At 41.4% G+C, this 18,787-nt stretch overlaps 1 protein-coding gene across 1 annotated transcript in view; it reads right to left on the reverse strand.

The window, feature by feature from the left end:
• Positions 1-15,253, reverse strand: part of SCN8A (sodium voltage-gated channel alpha subunit 8) — a 222,046-nt gene extending 206,793 nt beyond the window's left edge. The window contains exon 1 of the mRNA XM_069092525.1: positions 15,132-15,253. The gene's annotated coding sequence lies outside the window, so the exon portion shown is untranslated. The remainder of the gene's footprint in view (positions 1-15,131) is intronic.
• Positions 15,254-18,787: the final 3,534 nt, after the last annotated feature.

An 18,787-nucleotide genomic window follows, 5' to 3' on the forward strand; every position in this document is an offset into this window, starting at 1 on the left:
CCAAAAATCAGAAGCAATCAAATATCATAACATAATGTTCAGTATCTGAAGGATTTCAACTATTGGGTATTCATTATTCAACCAAAAATGCTGTGAAAACTGAAGAGAAGTTTGGCAGAAATTAGAGACTTAAGTTTCAAATGGATACAAAACCTACATATAAAAGGTCATATCATAAACAAATTAGCGTATCAATACAAAAAATACCTTTCATAAATATGACTAGAGGAAGAACTCTTTACCTAACAATGGATGCCCTAGAGTACAATTTAGATAGTAATAAATTATATTTTAAGAAAATCAATTCTGAAAGAATTAGGAACTCTGATCCCAGCAATGACCAGTCACAACTAGGGAGACTTAATAATGAAGCAAGCTACCTACCTTCTAAAAGAGATGTGATGAATTTTCAAGGTAAAGAATGAGACCATTTCAGACAAAGAAAATAAGTTGTTCTTTCTTTTTTTTTTTTTTTTGCTTGGCCATGATTATTTGTAATGAGGGTTTTGTTTTTCCTTTTTTCAATGGACAGGAGAAAAGAAAGGAAATGAAGGATAGTGATACTGCTTTACCACCTGCCTCTCCCTCCCAAATAAAGTGAAGAAAGAAAAGGTCATTAAAGCATTTATTTATTTACTTATTCATTTCTTTAATTTTTTTTTTAATTTAGCTTTTTTGGAGGGGGAAGGTAGGGCAATCGGGGTTAAGTGACTTGCCCAAGGTCACATGGCTAGTTTTTGTGTTAAGTGTCTGAGCCTCCATTTGAACTCAGGTTCTCCTGACTACAGAGCTGGTGCTCTATTCACTGCACCACCTAGCCACCCCCATTAAAGCATTTTGAAAGAAAACACATAGACGATAACACAAGGAAATTCAGCTGGGGAGGGGGGGGACGGACAAGTAGGGCACTTCCGAAAGTAGCACACGGAATTCTAAATATTTTTCACATACTATTTTTTTAAAAACACACCTAATATTGGTGCTTTCATGTATTCAGTTTTTTCTATTATCCTTTCTATATGAAAATGCTTTGGGTAGGGGTGGAGGATGTTTAAGTGAAAAATAAAAATTAAAAATTAGGCAAATGAAGTCATAATTCTTCCTCATTAGAATGTGAGCTCCCAAGAAGCAGATTGACATTTCTGTTTGTGTTCCCAGCATTTTGCTTTGCACATAATACTGCCTAAAAAATACTTTATTCAATTCAATTAGACAGGAGCCAGTCAAGTGGGAAAAAAATATATATAAGCAGTAAATTCCTCTGATTAAAGTCTAATACCCAATATAGAAAACTGATAAGAATATATAAGCACAAATTATTCCTCAATAGACAAGATGTCAATATACATAAATAGGCAGGGTTTTTTTCCAAGTTTTGCTGATGTGTTGTTTTTTTTATATTACACTACAAACATTTACATATTACTTCCATTTCATGAAAAGATTCTTATAACAAGGTAAAACAATTAAGCAAAACATAATATAGTGAGTTCAACTGAAAGTTCATGCACCATTTCACATCTGTAGCCATATTCACTCTCTATTTAAAAACAACTATTTTCTCTCCTTCCCACACCCACTTCACTGAACAAAAAAGAAAAACAACTTTCTTGTAACAAATATGTGTAGCCAAGCAAAATAAATTCCTTCAATGGCTGTCTACAGATAAGTATATACATATGTGTATATGTATGTGCATGTGTGCCTCATTCTATATCCTAAGTCTGTCGTGTCTCTGTAATGGATAACATGTCTTATCATCTGTCCTCTGAATTCAGGAACAATCACTGTATTCATCACAGCTCTTACAGTTTTCAAAGTTGTTTTTACAATGCTGTTGTTATCGTGTAAGTTGTTCATTTAATTCTTTATCAGTTTATAAAGGCCCTCAAAATTGTTCATTTTTAAAATATCGATGCTCTAAGTATAAATTATTCTTCTATTTCTGCTCACTTCACCATGTATAGCTTGAGTCTCTCCATGTCTTTTTTAAATCATCAATTTCCTCAGTTCTTCTGCCATCCCACTCAAATACCACAACTTATTTAGCCATTTCTCAATTATTGGACATCTTTTCATTTTTTGCTGTAACAACCAAACTAACAAACGATTACTTCATGGCACTAGATACCAAATTTAATAGAGAAGAGGTGGGGAAACGGCCAACAACAGGAAGTTCTTTGGCGGGGGGGGAGTGGAGAGGGAAGGCAGGCCAATTGGAATGAAGTGACTTGCCCAAGGTCACAAGACTAGTTTCTGTGTTAAGTGTCTGAGGCCGGATTTGAACTCAGGTCCTCCTGACTCCAGGGCCGGTGCTCTATTCACTGCTCCACCTAGCTGCCTCATCAATAGGCAGTTCTTAAAAGAAAAAATGGGTGCCCCTGGGTGGCACAGCGAATAAAGCACCGGCCCTGGAGTCAAGAAGACCTGAGTTCAAATCCGGCCTTAGATATTTAACACTTACTAGCCCTGTGACCTTGGGCAAGTCACTTAACCCCAACTGCCTATGAAATTGGGGTTAAGTGCCCTGCCCTGCCCTTCCCCCTCCAAAAAAAAAGAAAAGGAAAAAAACTATGAACAACCATATTTTTTTAAAGTTCCAAGTCACCAATAATAATTGGAATGCAAATTAAAATAACTGAGGTTATACTCATACCCACGAGATTGACAAAGATAAGAAAAAAGGAAAAAATGGCAACTGTTGGGACTGTGGGAGGGCAGGGACACTAATACATTGTTGGTATTGTTGGAGTTGGGAAATAGTCTAAACATTTTGGAAATCAATATGGAACTAAAATTTGAGTATACTCCAAAAGTCACTAAACTTTTCACCCAGTATTATCACTACTAGGCAAAAATGCCCCCAACAAAATAAAATAAAACAAAAAAAAAGATCAAATTGCATATAATGTTTTATAGTAGCACTTTTTTTATTGTAACAAAGAACTAGAGGGGCGGCTAGGTGGCGCAGTAAGTAAAGCGCCGGCCCCGGAGTCAGAAGGACCCAAGTTTGGTTCCAGCCTCAGACATTTAACACCCACATAAAAAAAACTAGCCGTGTAACGTTGGGAAAGTTACTTAACCCCAATTGCCCTCCAAAAGGCAAAAACAACAACAACAAAAAAAAAAACAAAGAACTAGAAATAAAGTAGGTATCAATCAATTGGGGAATGGCTAAACAAATTTAAATATATAAATGCTGTCGAATACTATTGTGCCAAACAAAATGATAAAAGGGATATGTGCATTTAGACAAACCCGAAAAGATATACATGAACTGATGCAGAATGAAGTAAGCAGAACTTGGAAAACAACTATTTAACTATAGCAGTGCAAAGGATAACAACTGTCAAAGTCTTAAGAACTATGATCAACACAATACCCAATCATAGCTCTAGAAGATGACGATAATTTATGCTTCCAACCTCTTAAAAGAGGTGAGAGACTTAGAGCAGAATGAAACATAAGAACATTTCTAGTCACAACCAATGTGTGAATTTGCTGAAGCCTTTTGCGGAGTGGGGCACAGAAAGGGATAGTAATAGTAATATTTAAATGGGGGAAGAAAAGAGCTTAATGAATCAGAAACAGAAGAAACCAAAAGAAAGTTCAGAAGAGAAATCAAACAAGCAGGGCAAAGTTGCAACTACCATGTTAAATCAAGTTATACATAGTGGAGATATATTGTAGTGTGGTCCTGTTTTTCTGTTCTTCTTTGTATAGAGAAATATTTGTGCGTGGTGTTTGTCAAACTCATCATAATAAAAAAGTTTTTAAAAAAGAAAAGAAAAGTAATGACCATGGCTCACAGGGGAAAATGATGAAACACACTTTCCTCCTCTTGGTAGAGAAGTGGGGACTGCCAATGTTTCATGGACTGTCAGATGCGACTGCTGTGTCCTTTGGTTGCTGTGTCCTTTGGTTCTGCTTAACTTTCTTTGAGACAAGTAAAGAGGTAGGGAGGACAGAGAGGTGGCATATCTAGAAATGTTTGTGATATTAAAACAAAAGTCATCAATAAAATCTATTTAACTTAAAAATTTGAGAGACTAACAGATTTGGAAATGTAATAATAATAAATAATAATAAAGGGTAGACAATTTTAATGGGAAATACCAAAAGGCACAAGAATTAAAGAATAAGCCAAAGATGGTGATCTTGAAGACAAGATGCAAAGATATAACATAAGGATCAAGGTTTCTCAAAAGAATGTATGACATATAAGAAAACCTGAATATTTAAAATACAATAAATTATCCAGAATTTCTGAACACAGACAACAAAACATTGTTTGAAAGAATCCACAGATGACTACCAAGGGGAAAAAAAACCTGTACTTCAAATTCCAAGATACATAGTGGTTAAATTTAATAATTTTAATGACAAATTACAAATTTTACAAGAGGTCAGAAGGGAAATCTGAATAACATGTTATTATAATGCAAGAAATTATGAGAAATTTGTAGAAGGGGATTGAATAATATATTCCAAAAAGCAACAGAATTCAAGCTGCAGCACCAAATGACACATCCTGAGAAGCTGGGCCTAGTCATACCAAAAGAACAGACATCAACAACAACAAAAAGGAAGTCTTTAAGGCATGAGAAGAGTGGGGGAGATGTATAAAGGGAAGGTGAGAAAGGGTTGGATGCAGGCTTAGAAGATCATAGTTTGAATCTCAGTTCTACAGGGAACTGTACCTATGTGGTCTCACCCTCTGTGGGTCTCAATTTTCTCCTTTGTAGAGTGCCAGGGTGAGACTAGATCACAGCATCACAGCTAAAGAGAAGGGACTTCAGAGGCCTTCTTGTCTAGGCCCCTCTTTTCATAGATGAACAGGGCCAAGGGGATCCCAGGGAGGCTAAGGGTCTTGCCCACATTCACACAGGGAATGTCAGAGGTAGGATTTGAACCCAGGCCCTGTGACTCCTAAGTCACTATATCACTTCACTTCCAATGACCTCTAAGATGTTCTTTCTGGTTCTAAATCTTCAAATCTATGACCTCAAGAAGTTGTTTTTTTTTTTTTAATTTGCTATATAGGACTTAAATTTCAGCCCCTTGAGTTGCATAAGACTGTTAGGTAAAAAGTCCTTTGCCTACAAAAATTACACGTGGCTCATCATTTTCACATTCTTTCAGCACACATTTATTTATTCAATATCTATTAAGTGTGCTAGGCATTTAAAGGAGATACAAAAATAAAAGAGATAGGACTTGCTCTAAAAAAAAACTGATCTAGTAAAGGCAATTAAAATATATCCAAACAAAGAAAATCCCCCTTTCTATTTCTTGGTAGAGGCAGCATGGCAGTGGATGAAGAACTGGTCTCAGAGCCAGAACTGGGGTTCAAGCAGCAACTGCAATGCATCCTGACTGTGAGGTCAAGACAAATCAGGGAGCCCTTCAGTGCTTAGGCCACTCTCAGACACACCCAATTGCAAAGAAGGTGCCAGAGGAAGTGTACTGGTGAAATCACAGGGAGAAGCCTCATCCCCATCCTCCTACCATTTGTCATTTGTATATGACTTTTTCCAGTTTATAAAGTGCTTTCAGATGCATTTTCTAATTTATCATAACAAGGTGGCAAAGCAGATAATAATTTATAATAACAGTGATTATAGCACTTATATAGTGTTTTAAAGTCTAAAAAGCACTGTACACATATCTCATTCGATCCTTGAGAGAATCCTCTGAGGTAGATACTATTAGCCCCATTTTGCAGATAAGGAAACTGAGGCAGTACTTTAGATTTAGTCTTCCTGACCCCAGACCGAGAACTACCAGGGTGCCTCACAGCTATTACAAATGAAGAAAAATAGGGTCAGAGAAGCCAAAGTCCCATAATTGACAAATAGCAGATCAAGAATTAAACTCAGGTCATCCTAATTACCATGTACTCCACATTGAACTCTTAAATCTAAGCCCTATCTACCCCACCTAAGAGACAATGAAGTGAATAAAGTGCTGGGCCTAGAGTCAGGAAGACCTGAGTTCAAATCCAGCCTCACTCACTTGCTAGCTGTGTGACCCTGAGCAAGTCACTTAACCTCTGCCTCAGTTTTCTCAACTGTAAAATGGGGATAATAATAGCACCTGCCTCCCAGGGTTGTGAGGATCAAATAAGATATTTGCAAAAAGCACTTAGCAAAATGCCTGGCACATAGTAAGTGCTATACAAATGTTTATTCCCTTCCTGTCTCCCCCTCCCACTCAATATTTCCTTTCCCATTTCGCACTCCCACCATACCTACCTCTGCTCTCAGGTCCTTTCGTTTCCAATACCCTCCAACTAAGTCTTCTTCTAATTTTTCCCTAGTTTAGAACAATGTCCCTCCTCACATCAGCCAGAGTAATGGCATTTCCATCCTTCAAAATTTACCTTAATCCACCTCCATCAAGAATCCTTCTGGAAGATTAATCAATCAACAAGAACTTATGAAACATCTATGCCAGACACTAGAGGTTAAAAGACAAAGCGACGGCAGCTGCAGCGGAGCTTACGTTCCAGATCAAAGGAAGATTTTCAGTTCTTTCTGTACTATTGCACCTTGAGTCTCAGAAACTCAGTTTTTATTTTCTTAAACAGGACATGTAAAATAAGCAAGAAAAGCTTTCCTAAGAAGAAATTTTCATTCCTTTCCTCTTCACTAAAACCTCCAGACTCCAGCTGAGTTCTAGGGTGAATGAGATTTCTGGATACTGTGGCCTTTGGGAAAGCTTTATCAGTCTCACTCGCAATATGTTCTCCTTCCCTCTGAAACATAACAAGGAATCCATCAGTTTTCATTCTGCAGGTTTGTTGTAATTCAGCTTCTTAACAAAGGTGCTCTAAAGTGTTGCATTATCTTTAACTGAGGACAAATTCCTCCTGAAACAAGAAGTCAGTCGCGTCATGCTTTCAAAATTGTTTCTCGTTGATTAGTCGTTAACATGCTTATATCCCAGCTTTTAGTTGATACCAATGCTCTGATGGAGCACAAATTTTTCACTCTCCTTTTTAACAGGAGGCATCATGGGTTAGGCCAGGGAAAGAGCACTAGACTGAGTCTGAGGAGCTGGATTAGAACTCTGGGTCTGCTACCCGTTAACTGTGTGACCTTAGAGCGAATTTCTTAAGCCTTTTCTAAGCTTGGTTTCTTCATCTACAAAATGAGAAAAAATGATATTTACCTGATGGGATTAGTAGAAGTAACAACGGGAATGTATATAAAGTGCTTTATCACCATAGTTACATAAAAATGTTATTCATCCGTCAATGAGCATTCGTTAAGTACTTACTATACGCCAAGTACAGTACTAAGCATTGGGAATACAAAGAAAGGTAAAAACAGTCTTGCCTCCAAGAAGCTTCTACTTTAGTACGAGAGACAACATGTATATGGACAGGCACAAACGAGATGCATGCAAAGTAGAGACAAGCATAACGGCAGGGAAGGTTCTAGCAGCTTGTGTCAAACACCTGGGAAGGTGATATTTAATCTGAGTCTTAAAAGAAGTCACGAGTTATAAGAGGCAAAAGTGAGGAGGCAAGCACCTGCAGACAGCAAGGAAATGAGTACAGAGGCAAGTGAGAGGAGACTAATCATTATGTTTAAAGAACAAGGAGGCCATAATAAGCATGGCGGATTCGTAGAGTCTGGGGAGGGGAACAAAGTATAAGAAAACTGGAAGCGCAGGAAGAAGACAGGCTGTGAAGAGCTTTAGATGTCAAACAGAAGACGTCATATTGGATCCAGGAGGCAAAAGAGAGGAACTGAGTGATATTAATTTGCCAAACTTGGAGTGGGGGATTGGGGATGTGGTCAGAGTTATGCTGTAGGTAAATCACTCTGGCAGCTACATGGAGAAGGGACTGGAGTGGAGGAGAGAGACTTGAGGCAGGGAAACCAATCAGAAAGTTATTGAATAGTACAGGTGAGAATTAATGAGGGTCTGAACTAGTGGGGGAAGGAGAGTAGCATGAGAAGAGAGGAGACCTATTGGAAGAGGTTGTAAAGGCAGAAACAACAGGATGTGGCAAATAATTGGATATGTGGGTGGACAAGTGTGAGGAGGGGAAGATGACACTGAGGCGCAAATCTAGTCAGTTAAAAATGAAATACAGGGGGTGGCTAGGTGGCACAGTGAATAGAGAGCACTGGCCCTGGAGTCAGGAGGAACTGAGTTCAAATCCAGCCTCAGACACTTAACACAAAAACTAGCCATGTGACCTCGGGCAAGTCACTTCATTCCAATTGCCCTACCTTGCCCCTTCCCAAAAGCAAAAAAAAAAATACAAATGATGTAAAAATGTCATTTGAGATGATACAGTGATTGAAGTGCCTCCCTTAGTTAACGAGTTCTTATAAAAAACTAAAATTAATCATTTTAGTTTCATTAAACTCTTCCATTTCCATTCACTTTCTGGTAAAGATGTTAATTTTCTGTTAATGTCTGAGACGAATGAAAAGACAAGGTAAAAAAACAAAAAGGATAAAACATAAGTTAGATAATGAGATAATCTGAGTACTCAATAGTCCTCTGATGCCACTTAGACATAAAAATAAAAGTAACTGGGTAAGTATGATTTTGAGTGAAACCTGTCATGTAAGTTTAACTGGCAAGAAACTTGGCCTCATCCATCTGTGGACTTTCTATAGTCTCAAGTGCCTACTCACACTATTACTCTTCTCCCCAGTTTGTAACTCTCAATGAAGCCCATACTACTCGACTTCCCTGCAGTGACGACATCCTATTCACCTCAATTCAACACGTCACTGTACACTAATGGCCAATGGTGCTTGATCACTCCACTCCTATACTCATCCCAGAATTGTTCTGGCTCCATGTCACACAATCATAATAATAACGATTCACATCTATCTGCCACCTAAATGTTGGCAAAGCACTGCACTTGCGTGATCTCATTTGATCCCCATAACAATGCTATGAGGTGGGTTCTATTATTATCCTCATTTTAAAGAATGAGAAAATAGACTTAAAAAGATTAAGTATATCAAAAATTTAGAGCTAGAGAGCACCTTAGGTCATCTAATCCTGTCCCTTCGTTTTACAAATCAGAAAGCTGAGGCCCAAAAAGATTCAGAAACTCACACAAGGCCACAAAAGTAATAAGTGGTAGAGCCAGAATCTGAACTTAGGTCAGATGACTCCGTATCTTCCCATCCAAAATCAAATTCCCTCTAAGTCCTGCACCACCTACAGCTCTTCATGTGTGAAAGGGCTGTCATAAAGGAGAGCCCACTCTACTGTATTTATGGCAAGGTCATGGGTGAACACTTAGGCATACGTCATTCTCACAGGCATAGAATTTCAAGTGGTATGGGTAGAAATCAAAATGGGAGAGGAAAACAATTTTCTTCCTTTGCCACTACCTTCTAGCCTGTTACTACTGCTTCCCCTTTTTAAACCTCCTCAGCTTTATACTCCCCTCCTTTAAAAACGCCTTCCCCTTCTTTTACCCTCCCCCATCTAACCTCATATAATTTACATGAATGCCACCTTCACATGAAGATACCTGTTGACCACCTAGAATAATCATTTTGGATCAGATCAAAATTATTCACAGGACTATCAACACCCAGGACACTTTGCCACACACAGTTGGTCACCTAACCACTTGTGAGACCCACTCCAACAGTAGAGTTAAAAGAATACACAATAGGCAAACCAAGAATTGTGGTGGAGCCAAGAGTAACCTGTGGTATGTACAGAGTTTCACTACAATTCAGATTCTGAACACTGGCTTTTATCTCAAGTAATTATTAAGGTGAGCCTCAGTCCTTGGTCCTGCTCCATAGCCTCCAGATCCTGGGCTGGAGCTAAAAACAGCCCAGGTGTCTGCCAGCTGCTGAGTGCCAAAGAGATCCTTTTTGGGTAAATAGTTCTCCTCTGATGTTGTTTGGGGATAAGAATATTAGGGGTTACTTTCCTAATTAGATTGGCACTAAAGCTTGGTATAGATCAGTAAAATTATAATTTAATAAAACCTTCCATTTTTGACAAGCAATATTCATGTAGGTTATCTGGACTATCAATACCATATACTTTAATTGAATATTACGCCTAATTTCTTGCTTTTTAGACTACAAAATTTCATAAAGCATGTGTGTCTGTATGTACATATATACAAATTTGTATATACATACAAAAATGTACATATATACTTATTTATACATACATACTAGTTATATATTACACATTTATATCAAGCTAGACCAATTTTCCAACTAAACCCTTTCATATTTATAATGATACATGTAAAGCAAACTCTTAGCACTTTGTTCTACCTTAACGACTGATCTCTTCACTGCATTCCCAGGTTGTGTCTCTCTGACCTCACATAGACAATATATCTAGGAAGTTTAATGTAGAAAGTAAGGAAGGACTAAGAAGAGAAAAGGAAATAGAAATTTCAAATAACTGAGCTACAATGGAAGAAAGTATCAGAAGTGGGGAAAATACTCACAAGTCTCAATGTCATAACCCTAAGTGACACTATCTAATGTTATTATTAAATTTTTAAAGATTTTTAAAAACATATTCTTTAAAAATGATTATTTTACTGACTCATTGCAAGTATTTTATACTTTCTCATTCTCAAACTTCCTGGTTCTGTGCTTAACTTGTACTCTTTATCCCAAATGAATGTGGCTATAAGGATTACATTTGGGGGGGGGGGGAGATATTCATTATTTGGAGAACATCTCCCTCCTACTGTTCCTCTGAAGGAAGCATTTGCTTCTTCCACAAATGAGATTCTTGAGGTGGTAAGTTATTACTGTAAGTATTCAAATAGAACTTGAATTAGCACCTGTTAAGGATAATATAGAAAGTATTCCTGCTTTGAGTGAGACTGGAGTAGAAGATCTAGGAAATTGGACATAGAATCGGCTTGGTATCCTCCAAATTAATTCTTGAATTAGAAATTTTCTAAAGTACCTCCAGGGCAATACACATAATAGGAGCTCAATAAATGTTTGTTGATTAACTGATTGAGAAATGTTTTTTTGCTTCATTTGCTAATTTAATAAATTTAAAACAAGAGACTTTCCTGGTCCTAAGTATTCAATCTTGTAGAAAAAAATATTCAATACCATAAAAATGTTATCTGTAATAGAAGTCAATCTCATAAATAAATACACATATATTTATATGTGTATGTGTATCCTTCAAAAAGGGGACTAATAAAAATGGTCACCATGTGACTCTTCATCCTCTCCATCTATCCTATGATGTCTTGATCTAGATAATTCTTTACCTTTTGAACATTTTCTATAGAGTGTAGGCTTATTTCCCTTCCCAGGTATAATTCAATTCAACAAATATTACGAATTACTGCTATAGAAAGTATTCACTAATTCATGAACTTGCCTTCTAGAACTTGTTACATAATATTAACACATTAAAGAGGACATTGAATGTTTTTCTTGCTTCAACTGGTACGGTTCTATTCTTGCGCTCCTCTTAAGCAGGCATTTGCTTTTTGTACAATTCCTATAGAACAAAGATTTTTGGGTATTTTCTCAAAAACTAGCATAAGAATAATAAGAGATGGCTTGGTAATTTCTGGATATTTTCATCAATATAGTCCCAACCCATATATCTTTAAAAATCTTCTCATAGGTTTGCATAAGTTACAAGTTCATATTCAGATGCTTTTAAATATTCAAGCTATTTTGAAATGAAATACGCTATCTTTTTAAGTAGTGACTAAGCCTTCACCACTGGAAGTATTCAAGGAAATATTAAATGGACATCTGTCAAGGATAACATAGAAGATATTTCTGCAGTGAGTGAGGCTGGACTACATAATGTGGGACACTGGACAGTGAATCAGAGAAATTAGAGGTCTTTTAGTCTAACTCCTACAGTTTTACAAATGTGAAAACTGAGGCCCCAAAGTCTAAGTTTTCTTCCCAAAGTTTTCACTCTAAGATTCTACAATTCTAAAATAATTTTCTTAACAGTTTTATTAGTGGTACTACCACTGTGACTTCTGCCCTATGTAGTTAGTACCTTCCTCATTTCACTGTTCTAATCCCTAAACTCAATCTCTTCTGGTTTAGTTCACCTTACCAACTTCACACTACCCTATATTTCTTATGGATACCAAATTTCCATAATGTTAAGAGCCTCTATCCATTTGAAATGATAAAACATGTTGAAATTATTCAGTCGGCATAACATCACAATATACCTTCAACATGGATGTGTAAACATTGTTTCCAAGAGGACCAGTCAAAATTAAAAACAACAGAGAAACAATAAGATAAGGCATTAAGGAGTCTATGATCCTTAAACATCAAAGAACAACAAAGCAGTATTCAAACATCCAAAAAGAAGTCCCCTAATTTTTTTTTTTTTTGGGGGGGAAGGAAAAGGAAAAGAAAACCCTAAACCATTTCCTGCAAGTGTACAATTCATTCCTTCTATGCGCTGAGGGAACTGTCCCTTTCAGCACCACAGCATTAAACCCTATCAAATCCCCAGAACAGAAGTCCCAGACTGGGTAACTAAGAAAAAGATCTAATTAGCCCCAGGAGATATCTAAAGGAAGGGAAATGCAGACATTTAAATTAAAATAAATAGAATATATTTCACTTTATTCTGCACTAACAAGCAACCTAGTACCATAAAAAGAACTCCAGCTCTAGAGTTAACAGAGTTCAAATCTTGCGTCTGACAGAACCTGCATGACCTTGGGCAAGTCACTGGACCTCCTAGACCTCAGTTTCTTCAACTGTAAAATGAAGATATTAGATTGGACAGCTTCTGAGGTCCATTCCAGGTGAAAAACAGTGATCATATAATTCTTTCTTAAGGAGGTTTTGTGGCAAAACTGATAAGGCACTAGACTTGGGAGTCTGGAAGATCAGTCTTACTTCAGACATTTACTAGCTGTGTGATCCACTTAACCTTTCTGTGCCTCAGTTTCCTTATCTGTAAAATGAGGGAACTGGATCCTATGACTTCTCAAGGCTCCTTCCAGTTCTAAATCTATGATCCTATGATCATAAAATAAAATCTCCCCAAAATTTTGTTTATACTCAGCAAAAAAAACCTTGGGGATCACATGCCGGAAGGAAAAAAAAAAATCAAAGGCTTGTCGGTCAGGCACTGTGTCTATGCACAAGGAACCCAAAGGTTTGCTTCCCAATCCCCTCAATCACCCCTCTTAAGAAAGAGTTTTGTATGCACATACCCTGCATCAGAGAGACAGAGGACAGGCTTCTGGCCCTCTCCAAGGATAGCCTTGATTTCTAGGACAGAAAATGCTTGCTGGACACCAAACCATCCCCCTAGCAATCAAATCCTCTTTCAGCGAGAAGTGCAGGCCTTATGGGTCATGAGTTCCCATGAAAAAAATGCTGCAGTGTTTCCAGAACCAGGTTACAGACAATGTGCTACTGTACGAAGCTCTTAGCCTTCTAAGCTCTACTCCCTCGAGTCTCTGCCTTTAGGAATCCCACCAGGAAGTCAAATCATCCCAGCCACTTGCATTATACATCAAAAAAAAAAATTTTAAGGGGGGAGGTGATAAAAAGAAACCCTCCCTCTCCCCCAATACAGTAGGGTAGAGTAATTAAATGCTTAAATAAATTGAAAAACCTACCACACCCGCAACCTACCTTGAAAAGCTCAAACACCTCTGAAGCTCCCTCTCCAGGGGACCTCGACATTGAAATTTCAGAAAACATTTATAAAAAGGACTCTCTTCTGACCCCCAGATCCTTAATCCTACTTCCCATTTCCACCTCTGATTCTCCTCTGATGTCCACTATGGGATGAGCAGCAGTTTCCTACTTAAGACAGAATCTGCAGCTTACTACCACCTCCCCACATCTGAATTTATCAGGTACAATTACAAAGTTCCTCCCTTCCCCACAAAACTGATGACACATTCTACAGGGACTGGCCCCAAGCTGTATAGCCTCCAGATGTTCAAGCTGTATGAAATGTATTCCCCACCCCTCTCCCCACAAAATGCAATGTAAGGGAAGGGAGGAGAGACCACTAAAGGTGGATGGCACTGGGTGGGGTAGTTGGAAAGGAACGTGATGAAAGAATTCTATTGATCAAGTTGAAAATCAATTCCCTTTCCATCTGGAAAGTCTTAGGCCATCTGAAGGGGTCTGGAAACCTTCCCTTAACCCCCAGAAAGTTCAGTGCCAGATCTCCACTGGTGGCTGCGCTGGTGTTCAAGGGATGAGGCTGAGCTACAAGGGGAAATGCGGAGGCCTTGCAGTCCCAGGAGTGGGGGGGAGGGGGGAGGAGGAGGAGAAGAGGAGAAGCCCCCGATGATGGACAAACAGCCCCTTAATGCCAAATGCAAACATGAAACCCAGATTGCTGGTGCTGCAGCGGCTGGGAAGGGGCTGCGAGAGCTGGAAAAGAGGAGAGAGACAGGCGCTGCATCGGGTGGTGTGGGGGTGGGGGTGGGGGAAGGGGATATTCTGAAAGTGATGTACTCCCTAATGCAGGAGCCTGAGCCCTGCTGAGAGTGGGAAAGGTGGATTCCAAAGGCAAGTCCCAGACTCCCTGCGCCTTAAAAGACCCAGGGCACCCAGATTCGGCGGGGAGGGGGCGGAGGGACAGCATCGGAGGTACGGGAAAGGCAAAGTTGGGGGGACAGAGACCCTGGCTCCCCCGGAGAGCCCGAGAGTCCCGCTTCTGCAGCCGAGAGCATTCCGGGGCCGGGAGATGGGAGGGATGCAGTAAAGGATGGGAAGGGGGGCAGGGTAAACGGCCCCGGACAGCTCCGTCCAGCCTTCTGCAGCCCGGGAAGAGGCCGCGGACCCAGCCCGCAGGGGCCGCTCCAGGGGGTCGCTGCACCCCGGAAGGGACCGGAGCCAGGCCACGAGCCCCCCAGGCTCCAAAGGATGGAGAGCGTGCGAGGAGTGGGGGGGAAGGGGAGAGGGGGGTCCGGGGTCCCCGAGAGGGCTCAGAGACCCCCGGGGGCCACGACGGGGCGGCCGGTCCGGAGCAGGGCACCCGGGCATCAGCCGGGGGCCCCGACCGCCCCGTCAGGGGCTTTGCCGCAGAGCGTGCGGAGAGGCGGCCGGGGCCGGGACCGGGGCTCCCAAGAGGCGCCCGGGGCCCTCGGAGGCAGACGAGGGGGCACTTACGGCAAAGGCTGCGAGGGAGGCGGCGGCGGCCCTAGCGCGGGGCCCGGGAGGCGCGGCCGGACTGCAGAGGAGCCGAGGCTGCGGCGGGCGGGACTGCGGTGGGCGCCATCTTGGAGCGCTCCGCGCGCCCGCCCCCCGCGCCGCTCCCCGCGCCGCCGCCCGAGCCCTTGCATAATTGATGACTCGGGCCCGCCGCGCGCGCGCCGCCGCGCCGCTCCCCCGCCCCCACCTGCCCGGCCGCGGGAGCGCGCGCGGAGAGAGTGTGGGGTGGGTGGGGAGGCGGGGGAGAGCGAGGCAGGAGAGGCAGAGAAGGGAGAGACAGGAGACTGGAGAGACAGAGACAGGGAGAGACACAGACGGGAGAGACCGAGATGGGGAGAGACAGAGATAGGAGGGACAGAGACTGGGAGAGACAGAGACGGGAGAGACAGAGACAGGAGAGACAGAGACCGGGAGAGACAGGGACAGGGACAGGGATAGACAATGAGAGAGACAGAAGAGACGGGGAAAGAAAAGAGACATAGAGAAAGTGAGACAGAGAAAGAGACGGGGAAAAAAACAGACAGGGAGAGACCGAAATAGAGACAGAGACTGGGAGAGACAAAGACAAGGAGACCGTGGGAGAGGCAGAGACACAGAGAAACGATGAGAGAGGCAGAAGAGACAGAAGACACGGAGATAGAGGAGACAGAGAACAGAGACACAAAGACAGGGAGAGGCGGTGAGAGAGACAGAGACACAGAGAAACAGGGAGAGAGCGGCAGGGAGAAAGAGACAGGGAGAGACAGACAGAAACAGAGACGGAGAGAAAGAGCCAAGAGGAAAAGAAAGCGGCCTGCGCGCTCTCCCCCTCCGCTCCCCTCCCAGCCCTAGGTCTCCCCCATTCCCAGACCCAGGCCCCATCCAACAAGCTCGCTCTAGGCTATGCGGGCAAGAACTCCACAAAATCCACAAACTTTCCTTTTCACCCCTATGCCCACACACGCGCGCAATCGCTCAATTATCCCGGCAAGCACCCCACATAATGCAAAAAATGTTCCTTCCCCACCCCGACCCCCAGCACCCATATTCGCTCTTGGCAACCCCAAAGAATGAAAAGACTTTCCTTCCGCACTGCCCACACCCACACTCGTCCACGGCTATCCAGGCTAGGAAAACGCGAACCAAAAACCTTCCTTTCCCTTCGCTCCCTTCCCCATAGACACACTAGCCTGGTTATCCGGGCTAAGAAACCCCACACGTTACAAGAAAACCTTTCTTCCCCTTTGCCCCGCGGCTCACCCAGCACAGACACAAATCGACCAAACCGACGGGTCTAAAAGCGTGTTTTTTTATTCGGTTTTGGTTCTTTCAGGACGAGGCCTGGGTTAATTTAAAGTTGAATAATCAAATGGTACCCTCTTCCTCCTCCCAGAGGAGAAATATTCAGATTTATCTCTGATTTAGGTGGGGAAGGAGAGAAGAAGCGGTTTTTTCTTCTTTATTCTTTCATGCAACAATTAGGCCCCAGCTAAGGAAATCATCCGTAGTCAAATCAATACCTAGTCAAATCATTGCCTGGCGGAAGGGCTGGTTCAAGGAAAACTCGTATAGTTTCCCTACCCATTTCTAAAGCTCTATAACCTTCGCACTATCCAGGAAGTGTAGTCTGTCTAATTATAATGTAAACTTCAGACTTTATATTTGTATCCCCAGGGGGTTGTTAGCGCAGTGCCGGACAAGGAATAAGTCAAAAATAAGCGTTTTCGTTAATTCATTTCATTTTTACCCAGTACCTGGTACCTTGCTTAGACGCCAAATGTGTAGAAATATAAACAAACAGTCCCGAGTGCCATCAAGAAATTTACATTCTATTGGTCTATTAGTCTCCAGTCTCTCCCCGTCTCTGTCTCTGCCTGTCTCAGTCTCTCTCTGTCTTCGTTCTGGGAGGGGACCCTTCTCCCAAAGAGGTCAAATGACTGACCAAAATATTCCATAATGCCATTGCAGTGCCACACAATGCTAAGTTCTCCTGTGGTCACCAACTTTTGGAAAGCTAACGAAGAGAATTCCAGATTAAAGAGAAGATACAATTTTGACAAGTGGACAGAAGGTTCTGGTATAAAGGTATACAAGGCAGATTCCTTACCTTCCTGGAGCAGCCTGTTTCAGTGGTCTCCGAAATGGGGGGCCAAGGCATGACCACGAGGAAGTATGCTATCAACCAATAGGAGCTTTCGGAGATAGGTAGCATCCCACCCTACTCCAAAAAGCTAGTTTAGGGACTAGTCTCCAGGCCAATCATATTCCTACACCAAGACCCCACCCTTACCGCTCCCACCACCGTGCAAGGTTCAACCTCCCCACTGATACCTAGGTGCTGGCCCTTCAGGGTCTAGTACCCTAGCGCCTATAGCAGCAGCTGTGCCAGTGGGAAAATCCTGCCCTGCTCCATACTGCTCCCCAGCAGGCTCAGCCTTTGCGCCTTTCCCTTTATCTTATGGGAAGCTTTGGCTACTGTGGCAAGATGACGGCTATAGCAAATGCTATTCTCTGGGGTAGTGACTAGTAAAAAGCCTCTCCCCATCTTCGTTTTGGAAGCTTCAGAGTGACTCTTGTAAGATGAGCTGCTGTGGATGGGTTGTAATTTGCAGCGCAGATCTCATTAAACTATCAACACAAACCTACCCAACTTTGAACTTTCTTATGTCTGTGCAGCTCATCACCAAGCTTCTAATCAGCCAGGTTCACAACCTAGTTGCCACCCTGGATGCCTCCGTCTCCCTCACCCCACATATACAAGCAGTTGCCCATCACTATGCCTTTCCCGGTCACTACTTCTATCTCCACACCTTGTCTTTTCGTTGCTTCATTCATGTGGCCACTGTCCTAATTCAGGACCACTCATCTGTACTGCTGCAATCACTTCCCAGTTGGTCTTCCTGCCAATCTCACCACTCCAATCCATTGTTCATTCACCTACCAAGTGATTTTCCTTAAAGAGTAGGTCTGACCATGTTCCCTCCCCCAAGTCCCCTTCAAATTCCAGAGGCTTCTTATTGAATCTAGGATCAAGATCTTTGATATTTAAATCCCTTTCAAAACCTGGTCCCAACCTACTTTTCCATCCTTATTATACTTTACTCTCCCTACTTTACAGACCAGCCAAGCTGGCCTTCTTGGCCTCACACTCACAAAAACACAACGAAAATGACAAAACATGAATAGGAATTTAAGACATGATGCTATCCTTTAAACAAAACCATGGGGGGGGGGACAGGGGGAAGAAGAGAAATGTATTTATTTGAAAACTTTCTGTTCAGGTGAAGTAGAAGACTTGCTTAGTGCTTTTGTATTACATATAGTAAAAAGAAACATAATTCCTTCTGAATAGCTCCTGTATTCACTATTGGGATTTCTAATTTATAGAATTGTGAATATTTCAATAAAACATCTAAAATTAATTCACCTATTTGACTAGCTGCACTAATATAATTAGCTAAATAATTAGTTACTAACAAACAACTGTTATTTACAAGTCCACACTCTCTCCCAGAACATATGCAGAGATTTTTTTTGGAAAATAATAAAAGTTATTGAATCACGTTGTTTTCACTAAAAAGATTGTTACTAATAATAATTTTCAGCAAAAACAAAAATAATTTTGTACTACTGAT

Source organism: Petaurus breviceps, unplaced genomic scaffold (genome assembly GCF_028583685.1).
Source record: "Petaurus breviceps papuanus isolate PSGF00001 unplaced genomic scaffold, PetGlider_PUasm1.0 191, whole genome shotgun sequence".
Classification (NCBI taxonomy): Eukaryota; Metazoa; Chordata; class Mammalia; order Diprotodontia; family Petauridae; genus Petaurus; species Petaurus breviceps.